The sequence below is a fragment of the Eulemur rufifrons genome, chromosome 30 (genome assembly GCF_041146395.1).
Source record: "Eulemur rufifrons isolate Redbay chromosome 30, OSU_ERuf_1, whole genome shotgun sequence".
Taxonomy (NCBI): Eukaryota; Metazoa; Chordata; class Mammalia; order Primates; family Lemuridae; genus Eulemur; species Eulemur rufifrons.
In genome coordinates, this window is record NC_091012.1 from 73,399,572 (window position 1) to 73,411,542 (window position 11,971).

Consider the following 11,971-nt stretch of genomic DNA (forward strand, 5'->3'; position numbering starts at 1 on the left):
TTAATAAAATGCTTCTTTTTCTCATGTACCTTTTAGGTCTGGAAAAAAAAGTGAACAAACAAATAACCTTGCCACTCCTCTTTGTAGGGCTTTCTTTTTAGTGAGGATTTTGTGTTTTAACCTGAACTGGAAAGTAACTAAGTAATTTCTCAGAACTAATTTGGGCTCATTTGGTCTTGCTTAGTTCAATTGGGCAATAAAAGTAGTATTTTTCAACCCTGTACCTTTGATGGCACTTTTACAAATTTGCTGCAGGCAGCAAAACAGGTTTCTGAGAGTGCTAAGCAGCAGGTAAACCCCACTATGGACAGCATTGGGAAAATTCTCATTATGCAAAGACCTCAGTCTAATAACTTCTTCTGACCACTGTGAAAACTGGAAATAGATTCTATTTAAAGGTGCAATAAACTTGTTTTACTAGCAGAGTTTTCAAAGGTATTTATCTCCCCTCCTTCCCAGTGACAACTTTATGCCTGCCTCTAATCACAACACCCAATCTCAGACATATTTCTCTAATTTTTTTCTGTGTGTATCTTTTGGAAGGACAATTAAAATATTAGAAGGAACAGAGGAATTATAGTGAGATAGATTTAGGTCCTCATGCAACTCCACCACTGTGTTACCTGTGCCAAATTACCCAAGCTCTCTGAGCTGCAGTTTTCTTTTTGTGGGTAAGAAAGTCAATGATGCCTATCGCAGAGAGCTTAGGTGAGGAATCAATTAGATCACACCTGTGAAAAAACTCAACAAATTTTGTCTTTATGATAAGACTCAAAGGGAACTTTGACTACACTGTTGCAGGAGTCCATCAATTAAGAATAACATAAAATTGATTTGATGCTGAAAGCCCCTGAATCTGACCCGGAAAGTAGCACATAAAGGAATTTAGTCTGAATTTTTAATCCCTTTTTTAAGCAGACATTTCAGTGTTTACTGTATCCTCTTCTGTTAGATAATATACTTGAAAATATAAGAGGTTATAATTGCCAGGAGTCTCAATTTGCTTTTCTCCTTACTACCCTGATTTGCCACCAACACACACACATAGGATTCCTAACATTACAAAGAAATAGAAATTATAGTATAGACTGGGGAAATTTTTTTCTCTGTAAAGGCTAAGAATTGATATCCCAATAGAAGTAATTTATGAGAGTTCTGTATAACTCAGGAAAAATATAGTATTTGATACAAATTACAAAATATAAATTATTTACGTAACTTTTTTTAGAGCATTCTTAACAAATTAATGGCCAGGCATAGTGGCTCACACCTGTAATCCTAGCACTTTGGGAGGCTGAGGCAGGAGGATTGCTTGAGATCAGGACGTCGAGACCAGCCTGAGCAAGAATGAGGCTCCTGTATCTACCAAAAATAGAAAAAAATAGCCAGGCATGGTGGCATGCACCTGTAGTCCCAGCTACTCAGGAGGCTGAGGCAGGAGGATCCCTTGGGCCCAGGAGTTGTAACTTCTAGTAAGCTATGATGACACCATTGCACTCTAGCCTGGGTGACAGAGCAAGACCCTCTCTCAAAAAAAAAAAAAAATCGAGTGTTAAATCCAACAAAATTGTACTTAACTATTAATACTTATAACCAACACATACAGTAATTAGGTATTTATTTTACACTTTCTGTGTATTCAACATTATGAGAGAAGCTTTAGAATATACAAAAGAAATACGGCAAGATAGTTGTCAGCCCTTAAAGAACTTGCAATCTAGTTGTGAAGATCAAACTAGCATACAAAAAAAAAAAATCAAGAGAGAAAATATAAGCTGGCTCCTAATTATATGCTAAATCCTGTGCAGAGTACATTATACATGAAAGGAAGGATGTGACTGAAAGCATAACTAGTTAGGAAATATTACATGGAAGAGATGTGTCTTAAGGCTAAAACTGTAGAAGATTACTGTGGATCTTAGTTGTATCTTCAGAAACATAGGTTTGAACATGCTAGGTACACCCTGCAATAACTGTTTAATGTTAATCTTTCCACAGATGAGAAGTTTATGGCCCACCAAATCCACAGAGATTTAAATTATATGCAACATGTTATTTTTGAAAACTCAGTGGGTACCACAGTGATTTTTATGTGTAAAAATAGTTTTAAAAAACACTGATTTGTTTTAATCTGTTTGTTGAATGCCTATTCTGTACTTTTCAGCATAAATGAATACTATCCATGTACTAAAATATTTTTGTACCATACCAGTATAAATTTTGCATGCAGGGTCATAAAACTTTTATTGAAATAATGCATATTTTGAAGTAGATATTTCTTAAACTTAGAGTGAATTGTGTTCCTGAAATAAAAATGTGGGTGTAGGGACATTGTGCCATTGAAGGAAAAAAATGTAATAATGAAGGATGCGTCTGCTATCATGGGCTTTCATTCACTCAACCACTTCTCCATTTATGTATTAAATAATCTGTCTCTGTGCCCATGCTGTGCTAAGTACTAAGTATACAGTGATGAATAAAATAGACTTTGCCCCTCTGCCCACATGGAGGGGAGTCTAGTGGGGGAGTTAGACAATAAATGAACAAACAAATAAATGTAGACTTATGAGTTGCTATGTGCTATTTAAATAAAAGGAGGTGAGAGAGAAAATATCAGTGGGGGCCAGGGAATCTACTAAGCTAGGCTGCCTCAGATAAGTCTACTTATAAAGAGGTGATGAAAAAGGAGCCAACCTTGTGAAAAGACTGTGAAAGAACATTCCAGCCAGAGGGGCCAACATGTGCATATTCAAGGAATGGAACATTCACTGTGGCTCAGGCATAAAAATAAAATATAATAGTGCCATGAGGTGAGGTTGGAGAGGCAACAGTGGGTAAACCTCATGGGCTCTTGTAGGTCGGTCACTAGGACTTTGTTCTAAGTGCAAGAAATGCCATTGTTGGGTTTGAAGAGGACAAGTGACATAATCTGATTTACGTGTTACAAAGATTACTCTTGATTATGAAGGAAATTAAAATATTTCACCCCAAAATATGCTCATTTGACATATTTTGAGATGGCTGTTCTGAAGACCTGAAAACTAAAGTAGCCCTGCAAAGCTGTCTTTTGTGGGATAGATTTGCAATTGTAGAGAAAATCTGCACTGATGCAGTCAGGTTTTCACTGAAGCCTTCCTTGACTGAATCTAAGAAAGATTAACTGAGACTCTGACACCTTTAAAGATCTGAAAGCAACATTTACAATCTATTATCTTAGTGCTGCTACCTATGAGGTTTCATCTACCTAACAAGACCACTTTTGCTAGCCAGGCCTCCCCTTCTCCCCCTCCCATACCCTGTTTTGTCAAGATCCAAGCCCCCTTTCTCTCTGTAATCTCAAGATGTTATATAAGATTCTGAAACCCATTAGGGTTTTGTGGGTAATCACTCTGTGGTTCACCCTCCATGTGCATATTAGTAAATTTGTATGCCTTGTCTCCAATTTATCTGCTTTTTTTAGTTGATTTTTCAGGAAACTTGCAGAGGTTGAAGAGGAAGTTTTCCCTTGGCCCCTATACTTATTTGTAGAGAAAGAATTAGAGGGGGATGACAAAGAACAGGCATAAAATCCAGTGCTTTTTTTGTATATTAAATTCAGTAATAATGATATGTCTTTTCACATATCACAATACTTTCAAAAGTATATTTATGTTAACGAATGGGGTAGTAGGGTGACCCCTAGAATGTAAAGTCTGAAAGCAGGGACTTCATTTATCTTACATAAGTGGTATAATGGAATGACCTGAATTTAAAAAAAATGGCAAATAAATTTTCTGTCTCTTTAAAACTTCCCTCACTCTTTTTTGGAACTGTAGCCTGGCCTGCATCCCTGCCTCTGGCAGGGAGAATGTCTTTTGTTCTTTATGTTGCAGGAGATAGCTCAGCCATCTCAGGCCAGCACCAGCCTAGCAGGTTGGTCCAGGTGAGCCCTGGTGGGCGGAGGTCACAGGCTTTGTCTTTGGCAGAGATGACGATTAGAATCATTAACATAGTAGCCTAGAACTGAGGGCCCTCCCTTTAAAAGCACTGTATTTCTGCTTATGTTCAAGAATTTGGATTTTGAGGCAAGAGTCTACCATTTTTCCTCCTTTGCAGGCAAAGTAACAAACTTATCTTTCCTTCTCCTCAAATTACTTATTCTCACTCTTCTGATGTGGCCTCAAGGACAAGGGCTGAGCTTTCAGTAACAGTGGTACTTAGATTACTACCAGATAACTAGTAATTGGTCAAAAATATTTCTTAAATCAATTAATTCAAGAATGAATAAAATAATTGTGATTTAATGGTTTTTATATAAGTTATTTCTAAAAACAATAGCTTTCACTTGGAGAAAAACTATGGCATCTCAATGTAGCAGAATTTTTAAAAAGTTCTGTGCATGAGGCTGTGATCCAGTAAAACCCAAAAGAAGGATAAGATTACTTTGCTCTAAAAGCAAGAAAATAATATGTGAAAGCTAAATGAATCATAATTTGTATGATGCTTATTATAAATACAATAAATAGTAACATGAGTATAACAGGCAAAGCACTATAACTCTGTATCATTTTGAAGTGAATTACTCTGAAATAAATGCTTATAATGGGGTCAGCAGAAGATTACAACAAAAGAAAAATTCGAAAGCAGAAATAGTTCCTCAGCAACATGTGCAGTAAAAACAATAATTGCATATGCTATACAATTTTTTAAAAAGAAGAAAGAAAGCCAAACCAAACACTATTTTAAAAAAATACAAGTATTAATTAGCTGACTTGAGTTTCCTAACATTCTTATATAGCTAGTATTTATCTAGAAAAAGGATAGTGCTTTTCTACATAAACAGTGTTTTAGAATGTATTTTTACTAATTTTTCCTTAATATATATTTGAATTGATGAAGAAACAAGTACCAGAAGCTAATGTGCATATCTATACAAGATCTACTTTCTGATACAATGATAATTAAACTAATGGTAAATGTACAGTGTAAGCTCTTATATAGCAATAATCATTTATTAATGCTCTCAAAAGCTATGGGAATATACTTGTAACAAATAGAAAAATGCAGCTCAAACATTTCCAGAATCTCCAAAACATTAGTAACTGAGACAACATGAAGAAGAAACTATTAATATAATACCCACTAAAAATATCCATTTAAAAACTGGGGAAGAAAAACATTTCAAAACCTATATGGTCCATATGGCAGCTGATGCAACCAGTTACTATGTTTTCTGGCAAATCATTTATCAGTGTCATTGTTGCCACATGTCAAAAATAGGATTCCACAGTTTAATGGATCTATGCTTCAAGTGGAAATGTGTAATTTGAAAGCACAGCAAGTGGGGTCATGTTCACAGCATCACTGATCTGTAGACCTGCAGTTATGTCTGTTACACAACATTGAGTAGTGTTCCAATCTCTTAGCTCTAACTTGCCTCTGTACTTTCAAATAATTCTCAGCAGTGAAAAGACTTTTAAAATTTGCAATGTTTTGATGTTTATAAAGAAGCAGCACTCATTTTAAAGTGTCTCTTACTCTACATATGGCTCTGACACAATGCTTTAGCTAGAAATTTAGTATATTCCTGGAAGAATAATATATTCAGGGTTAGAACAGATCTGTGTTTTATTTTCTGGAAAGACTTCTAGGATAATAATAGACAAATAATGACTCATGCCTTATGTCTACACATAAATTAAGTTTCTTAATTTGTTTTCAGTGAGTCTAGTTCCCATACTGCCTTACCTTGAGCAACTTTTTTCAAACAATGCACTGGTAAGAAGGTATTTGAAAAACGTCTTCTCAGAACTACATTTGCGTATACCAAACTGACCATTTTTCAGTCTTTTATATTTGAGGATCCTCCCATATAACTTATTTCTGCCAATATGATTAGAAGGAATTTGGGCATATATATACATAATTAAGATGCAGCTTCACTTCAAATAACTTTTATCATGCAGACATTATTTACTTGGTTGTATAATAGTACATGTGTAATTTGCACACTGAAGACCAAATTGCATAAAAATTTTGGAAGAGGGTTGGGGGTTTACATTGTTGAAATATACTCATTAGAAAATTGTTTAAGTAAAACTATGTGTGCTATTTACATTCTAAAATGCACAGAATGATCATGGATACAACCAGCAAACCAGCTGTCCAAATGTCAACTCAGCGAGAAGTGAGGTAAAATTCACTAAAAAGCAAGATTTGCATTTAAAAAAATTTATAAAATGAACAATGAAGCAAAAATAAAGACATGAATAGTCAATTTTTGTTTTTTTGTTTGAACTGGCCAAAGATCCTAACTCCCCAGCATTGTTTTTATAGAATTGGCAATGAAAAAAAAAGAATTATTAGTGCAGAATCTAGAGATAGATTGAGCAGCAGTGGATCAAAAACCAAGATGATTAGGTAAGTAAGTGACTAAATTACAAAGCAAGCAGTGTGAATGAGACTCTGAAATTGTAGTTCAATACCATACAGAAAGTCATGCAGGAAGAAAGCCAATCAGCATGTTGATTCAATTCATTCTTGAGCATATAAAGTTGTGATGGAGTTAATTGAAAAATCAACTGGGCATGTACTTTGTGAAAGAAATCAAAATATTTTATGTCCAAATATATTTCTTTGACGTATTTTAAGATGGCTGTTCGGAGAGAGCCAGCAAACAGAAAGAAGTAGATCTGCAAAGCTGTATTTTGTGAAGGAGATTTGCAGCTGTAGAAAATCTGCATTGCAGGCAAGCCTTCCCTTGTCTGGATCTAGTAAAGATTAACTGAGAGTCTGACACCTTTCAAGTCCTGTAAGAAACATTTACCATCTATTCTCTTTGATGACTGCTATCTTTGAGGTTTCATCTACCTAATAAGAGCATCTATGCTACCCAGGCCTCCTCCCTCTCATAACCTGTTTTGCCTGCTCCAAGCCCCTGTTAACAGAAAAAAAAAGCCAAACTCTGAATAATTTTAAAGAGATTTACTCTGAGCCAAATTTGAGGATCATGACATGGAGCCACGCTCAAGAAGTCTTGAGCAAGTAGACTCACTGTGGCTGGGTTACAGTTTGGTTTTATACATTTGAGGGAGACAGGGGTTATAGGTAAAGTTATAAATCAATACATGGGAGGCATACATTGGTTTTGCCTGAAAAGGTGGGACATCTCAAAGCAGGGTGCTTACAGGTTATACGTGAGTTTAAAGACTCTTTGACTTGTAATTGGTTAAAGACATGAAGCTTTGTCTAAAGGCTTGGAATGTTTTCACATCAGGAGCTGTTAATCAGAGACAAGCCACTGGACGCATATTTGTTGTGTAAATTGAGGACCTGCAGGTTTGTCTTGCATACCTTTAGGCCTATTAACAGGTTACAAAGGATATCCCCAAGAAGGCATGTCTCACCTCCCTCCTCCTGGCAAGCAATTTAGTTTTAGGATATTCCTTTGGCCAAGAGGGGGTCCATACAGTCAGCTGGTGGGGGGGAGTGTGAGCCTTAAGATTTTATTTTAGTTCATACCTCCATTCTTTTTGTAACCTCAAGATGATATATAAGCTTCTGAACCCCACTGGGGATGGAATAATTACTCTGTGATTCTCCCCATGTACACGTTAGTAAATTTGTATACCTTTTCTCCAATTAATCTACCTTTTGTGAGTTGATTTTTTCAGTGAAACTTCAGAGGACAAAAGGGAAATTTTCCCTTGGCCCTTAAAATTTTAGTACTATAACCAGGATACCAAAGCTCTACTCTTCTAGAAGCCATAGTTATGGGAAACCAGGACCTGATAAGCCATGAAAAAGATAAGAATTTCTTACCAGCCAGGCTCCCAGCCTTTCTGTGCAATCCAGTCAAGTGGATGGTAAAACTCACTGTCTCTTTTTCCTCTGCAACATCTTGATTAATGGGAGAAAAGGATTTGTGTGATTAGTCTTGGGTATAGCAATTCTCTTGTACTTTTAGGTACTTTGGGATATAATTATTCATATTGTTTGATCCTTTTCCTCCCAGAAAGAGTCTTTTTCTTTGTCCTTGGCTTTCTGTGTTCTTTTTTTCTTATTTCAGCATATTATGGGGGTACAAAAGTTTAGGTTATGTATATTGCCCTTGACCCCCCACCACCCCCGAGTCAGAGCTTCAAGTGTATTCATTTCCCAGACAGTGCACATCGCACTCATTATGTATGTATACACCCATCCCCTCCTCCCACATCTGCCAGACACCCAATTAGTGTTATTCCCAAATGTGCACTTAGGTTATGATCAGGGAAACCAATTTGCTGGTGAGTACATGTGGTGCTTATTTTTCCATTCATTGGATACTTCACTTAGTAGAATCAGTTCCAACTCTATCCAGGAGAACATAAGAGATTCTATATCACTGTTATTTCTTATAGCTGAGTAATACTCCATGGTATACATATACCACATTTTACTAATCCACTCATTAGTATTGATGGGCATTTGTGTTGTTTCCACATCTTTGTGATTGTGAATTGTGCTGCTATAAACATTCGGGTGTAGATGCCTTTTTTATAGAATGACTTTTGTTCTTTTGGGTAGATGCCCAATAATGGGATTGCTGGATCGAATGGTAGGTCTACTTGTATCTGTTTAAGGTATCTCCATTTTGCTTTCCACAGAGGTTGCACTAGTTTTCAGTCCCACCAGCAGTGTATCAGTGTTCGTGTGTCTCCGCATCCATGCTAACATGTATTGTTTTGGGACTTTTTGATAAAGGCCATTCTCACTGGAGTTAAGTGATATCTCTTTGTGGTTTTGATTTGCATTTCCCTAATGATTAGAGATGTTGAGCATTTTTTCATATGTTTGTTGGCCATTCTTCTATCTTCTTTTGAAAAATTTCTATTCATGTCATTTGCCCACTTTTTGATAGGGTTGTTTGATTTTCTCATCTGATGTGTGTTCTATCAATATCACAATGAGGGGTAGTGGATGAGGTTCCTTGTTTTATGTCCTTGAGAGTTTGACTTGTGACCTAGTGGGAGCACTCTCACTTGAGCTTTCCCATCTAGGGGTCATGATTTTCAGGTCACATCAGGTGGCCACTCTAAAAATAGCTGGGAACTCAAGACTTTTTATTCTGAATGTGTCAAGCTGTCAGGAGATTTTAAGAAGTCCCATCCGAAAGGGGCTTTTGTCATCTTAACCCTTACTGCATGATTAGTCCTGGGAATGTCCAATCCCAGGAAGGCCTACCTGGTGTCACAGATTAACATGTCTGTGACTGGTGGCGCCCCCAGAAATTTGTGGATTACTGAAGTCAATCACCATCCTTAACTATCTGTTGCAGTAAGAGTCTTTTGCTGTCTTACCCTTTTCATGGGAGTGAATTTATCCAGGGAGATCTTTAGGATTGCTGCTTCTATGGCCTCTCTAGGAAAACTAAATCTAGAAAATTACATCTTGGGCTTTCCAGGAAGATGCCATTGAACTGAACCTCTATTGGAATAGTTACATCATTGAAGATTTTAATTGTCAATGCCAGGAGATGGATCCTTTAAGTTAGATTTCTAAATTTTAAAAAAAGATTTTAGAGATCTCATACTCAAAATGAATGATGGGAAGATCAAATTTTTCAAATGACACATGATAACGTCTTGGCTAGCTTTAAAAATTCTCTTGACAAAATTAAAGACCAAAAATCTGACCTAAAACCAAGTTAAAATCCTCTCTAAGCTCAAACTGCCTGGTTTGGATTCCCTGTGGGATTCACAATAAAGGCTGTTCCACCTTGTAGTCTGGTAGATAAAGTTCTGTGCTTTCACCACCATGGCCTGTGTTTGATTACCTGTCAGGGAACCAGTCCCTTTTACTTTGATATTTGTGTTACTTTAGACATTTTGGGGTACCCATTTGTTGTTTACCCTTTTCCTGTCCATGGGCAGCTTCGATTTCTTTTGTTAATCTGTGGAGACATACAAAGTTTTGAGAGTCTTTGTGTGTAGATGATCAGCTGAGAAGCTGAGACTCTAGAAAATATGGCTGGACAGATGTGGGTTGTACCCCTTTTGTAGCTAGCAAAATTTTCCTTTCTTTGAGCATCTTTGGAGGGGTTCAGGATCTTATTAAATGGGAGGATACTTTTGATTAAAAAAAAAGAATGAAAGAAAAAAAATCAGAGGTCAGAAATAAATACCAGCTGTTTATCTCAGCTTAAATCTGATGAGATTTCAAAGGAATTATTTAAGGAGCTCTATGGTTAGAAGTCAGCTTAATTAAAAGATGATATTCAAGCTTTGCCAAGAGACACAGGTCTGCCAGAGATAACAGGGCCCAGGTATTTTCTCTGGGCTTCTCCATGATAACTTGGCTAGACCTCCTGATCTTGATTTCACATCTCTGTTCTTTGTCCTGGGCTCTGTATCTGGTACATAATTAAAATTGCTCACTTCCCAGGTTTTTAACTGAAAATAAGGGTTAATAAGAGTTAACATTTTAATTAATAGATGTATTTAAAGCTGCTAGATAAATTAAAAATAATTCTATATTCAAAGTGTATAAGAAAAGTAAAATGTGGTCTTGGTAAGAAAGGTTATTTTAAAAGTCATAATTAAACCAAGGAGGTGAAAGACCTCTACAGGGAGAACTACAAAACATTGAGGAAGGAAATAGCACAGGATGTAAACAAATGGAAAAACATATTGGCTCATGGATTGGCAGAATCAACATTGTTAAAATATTTATACCACCTAAAGTGATTTACAAATTCAGTGCAATCCCCATTAAAGAACTAGCATCATTTTGTTTGCAGATGTAGAAAATATAAGTCTATGTTTCATGTGGAGAAGACCCCAAATTGCCAAAGAAACCTTAAGCACAAAGAACAAAGCAGGAGGCATTACTTTACCAGATTTCAAGGTATACTACAAGGCTGTAGTCACCAAAGAAGCACGGTACTGGCACAAGAACAGAGATATAGACCAATGGAACAGAACAGAGAACCCAAACATAAAACCATCCTCATATTGCCACCTTATCTTTGAAAAAGCAGACAAAAACATACACTGGGGAAAAGCTTCATATTCAATAAATGGTGCTGGGAAAATTGGATACCCACATGTAGAAGGCTGAAACAGGATCTACATTCCTTACCATTCCCAAAAATGAATTCACAATGAATAACAGACTTAAACCTAGGGTATGAAACTATAAGAATTCTAGAAGAAGAGGTCAGGAAAACTCTTGTAGATACCTGCCTAGGCAAAGAATTTACGAAGAGGACGCAAAGGCAATCACAGCAACAACAAAAATAAGTAAATGGGACCTGATTAAATTAAAAAGTTTCTGCACAGCCCAGGAAAGAATCAATGGTGTGAATAGAAAACCTACAGAACGGGAGAAAAATATTTGCATGGTATACATCTGATGAAAGGATAATAACCAGAATCTACAAAGAACTCAAGCAAATCAGCAAGAAAACATTAAACAACCTCATTAAATAATGGGCAAAAGACATGAACAGAAGCTTTTTAAATGAAGATAGACTAACAGTAAATAAACATATTAAAAAATGCTCAACATCACTAATCATCAGGTAAATTCAAGTCAAAACCACTGTGAGATATCATCTAACTCCACTGAGAATGGCTTTTATCAAAAAGTCCCAAAACAGCAGATGCTGGTGTGGATGTAGAAAGAAAGGAACACTTATACACTGCTGGTGGCCTGCAAACTAGTGCAACCTCTATGAAAAGTAGTATGGAGATACCTCAAAGAAGTAAAAGTAGAAGTACCATTTAATCCAGTAATCCCACTAGTGGGTATTTACCCAAAGGAAAAAAAGACATAAAAAAGAACTGTACTCGAATGTTTATAGCAACATAATTCACAATTGCAAAGTTGTGTGAACAACCCCAGTGCCCATCGATACATGAGTGGATCAATAAAATGTGGTAAATGTATACCATGGAGTATCATTCAGCCATATAAAAATGATGAACTGATACCTTTTGTGACAACCTGGTTG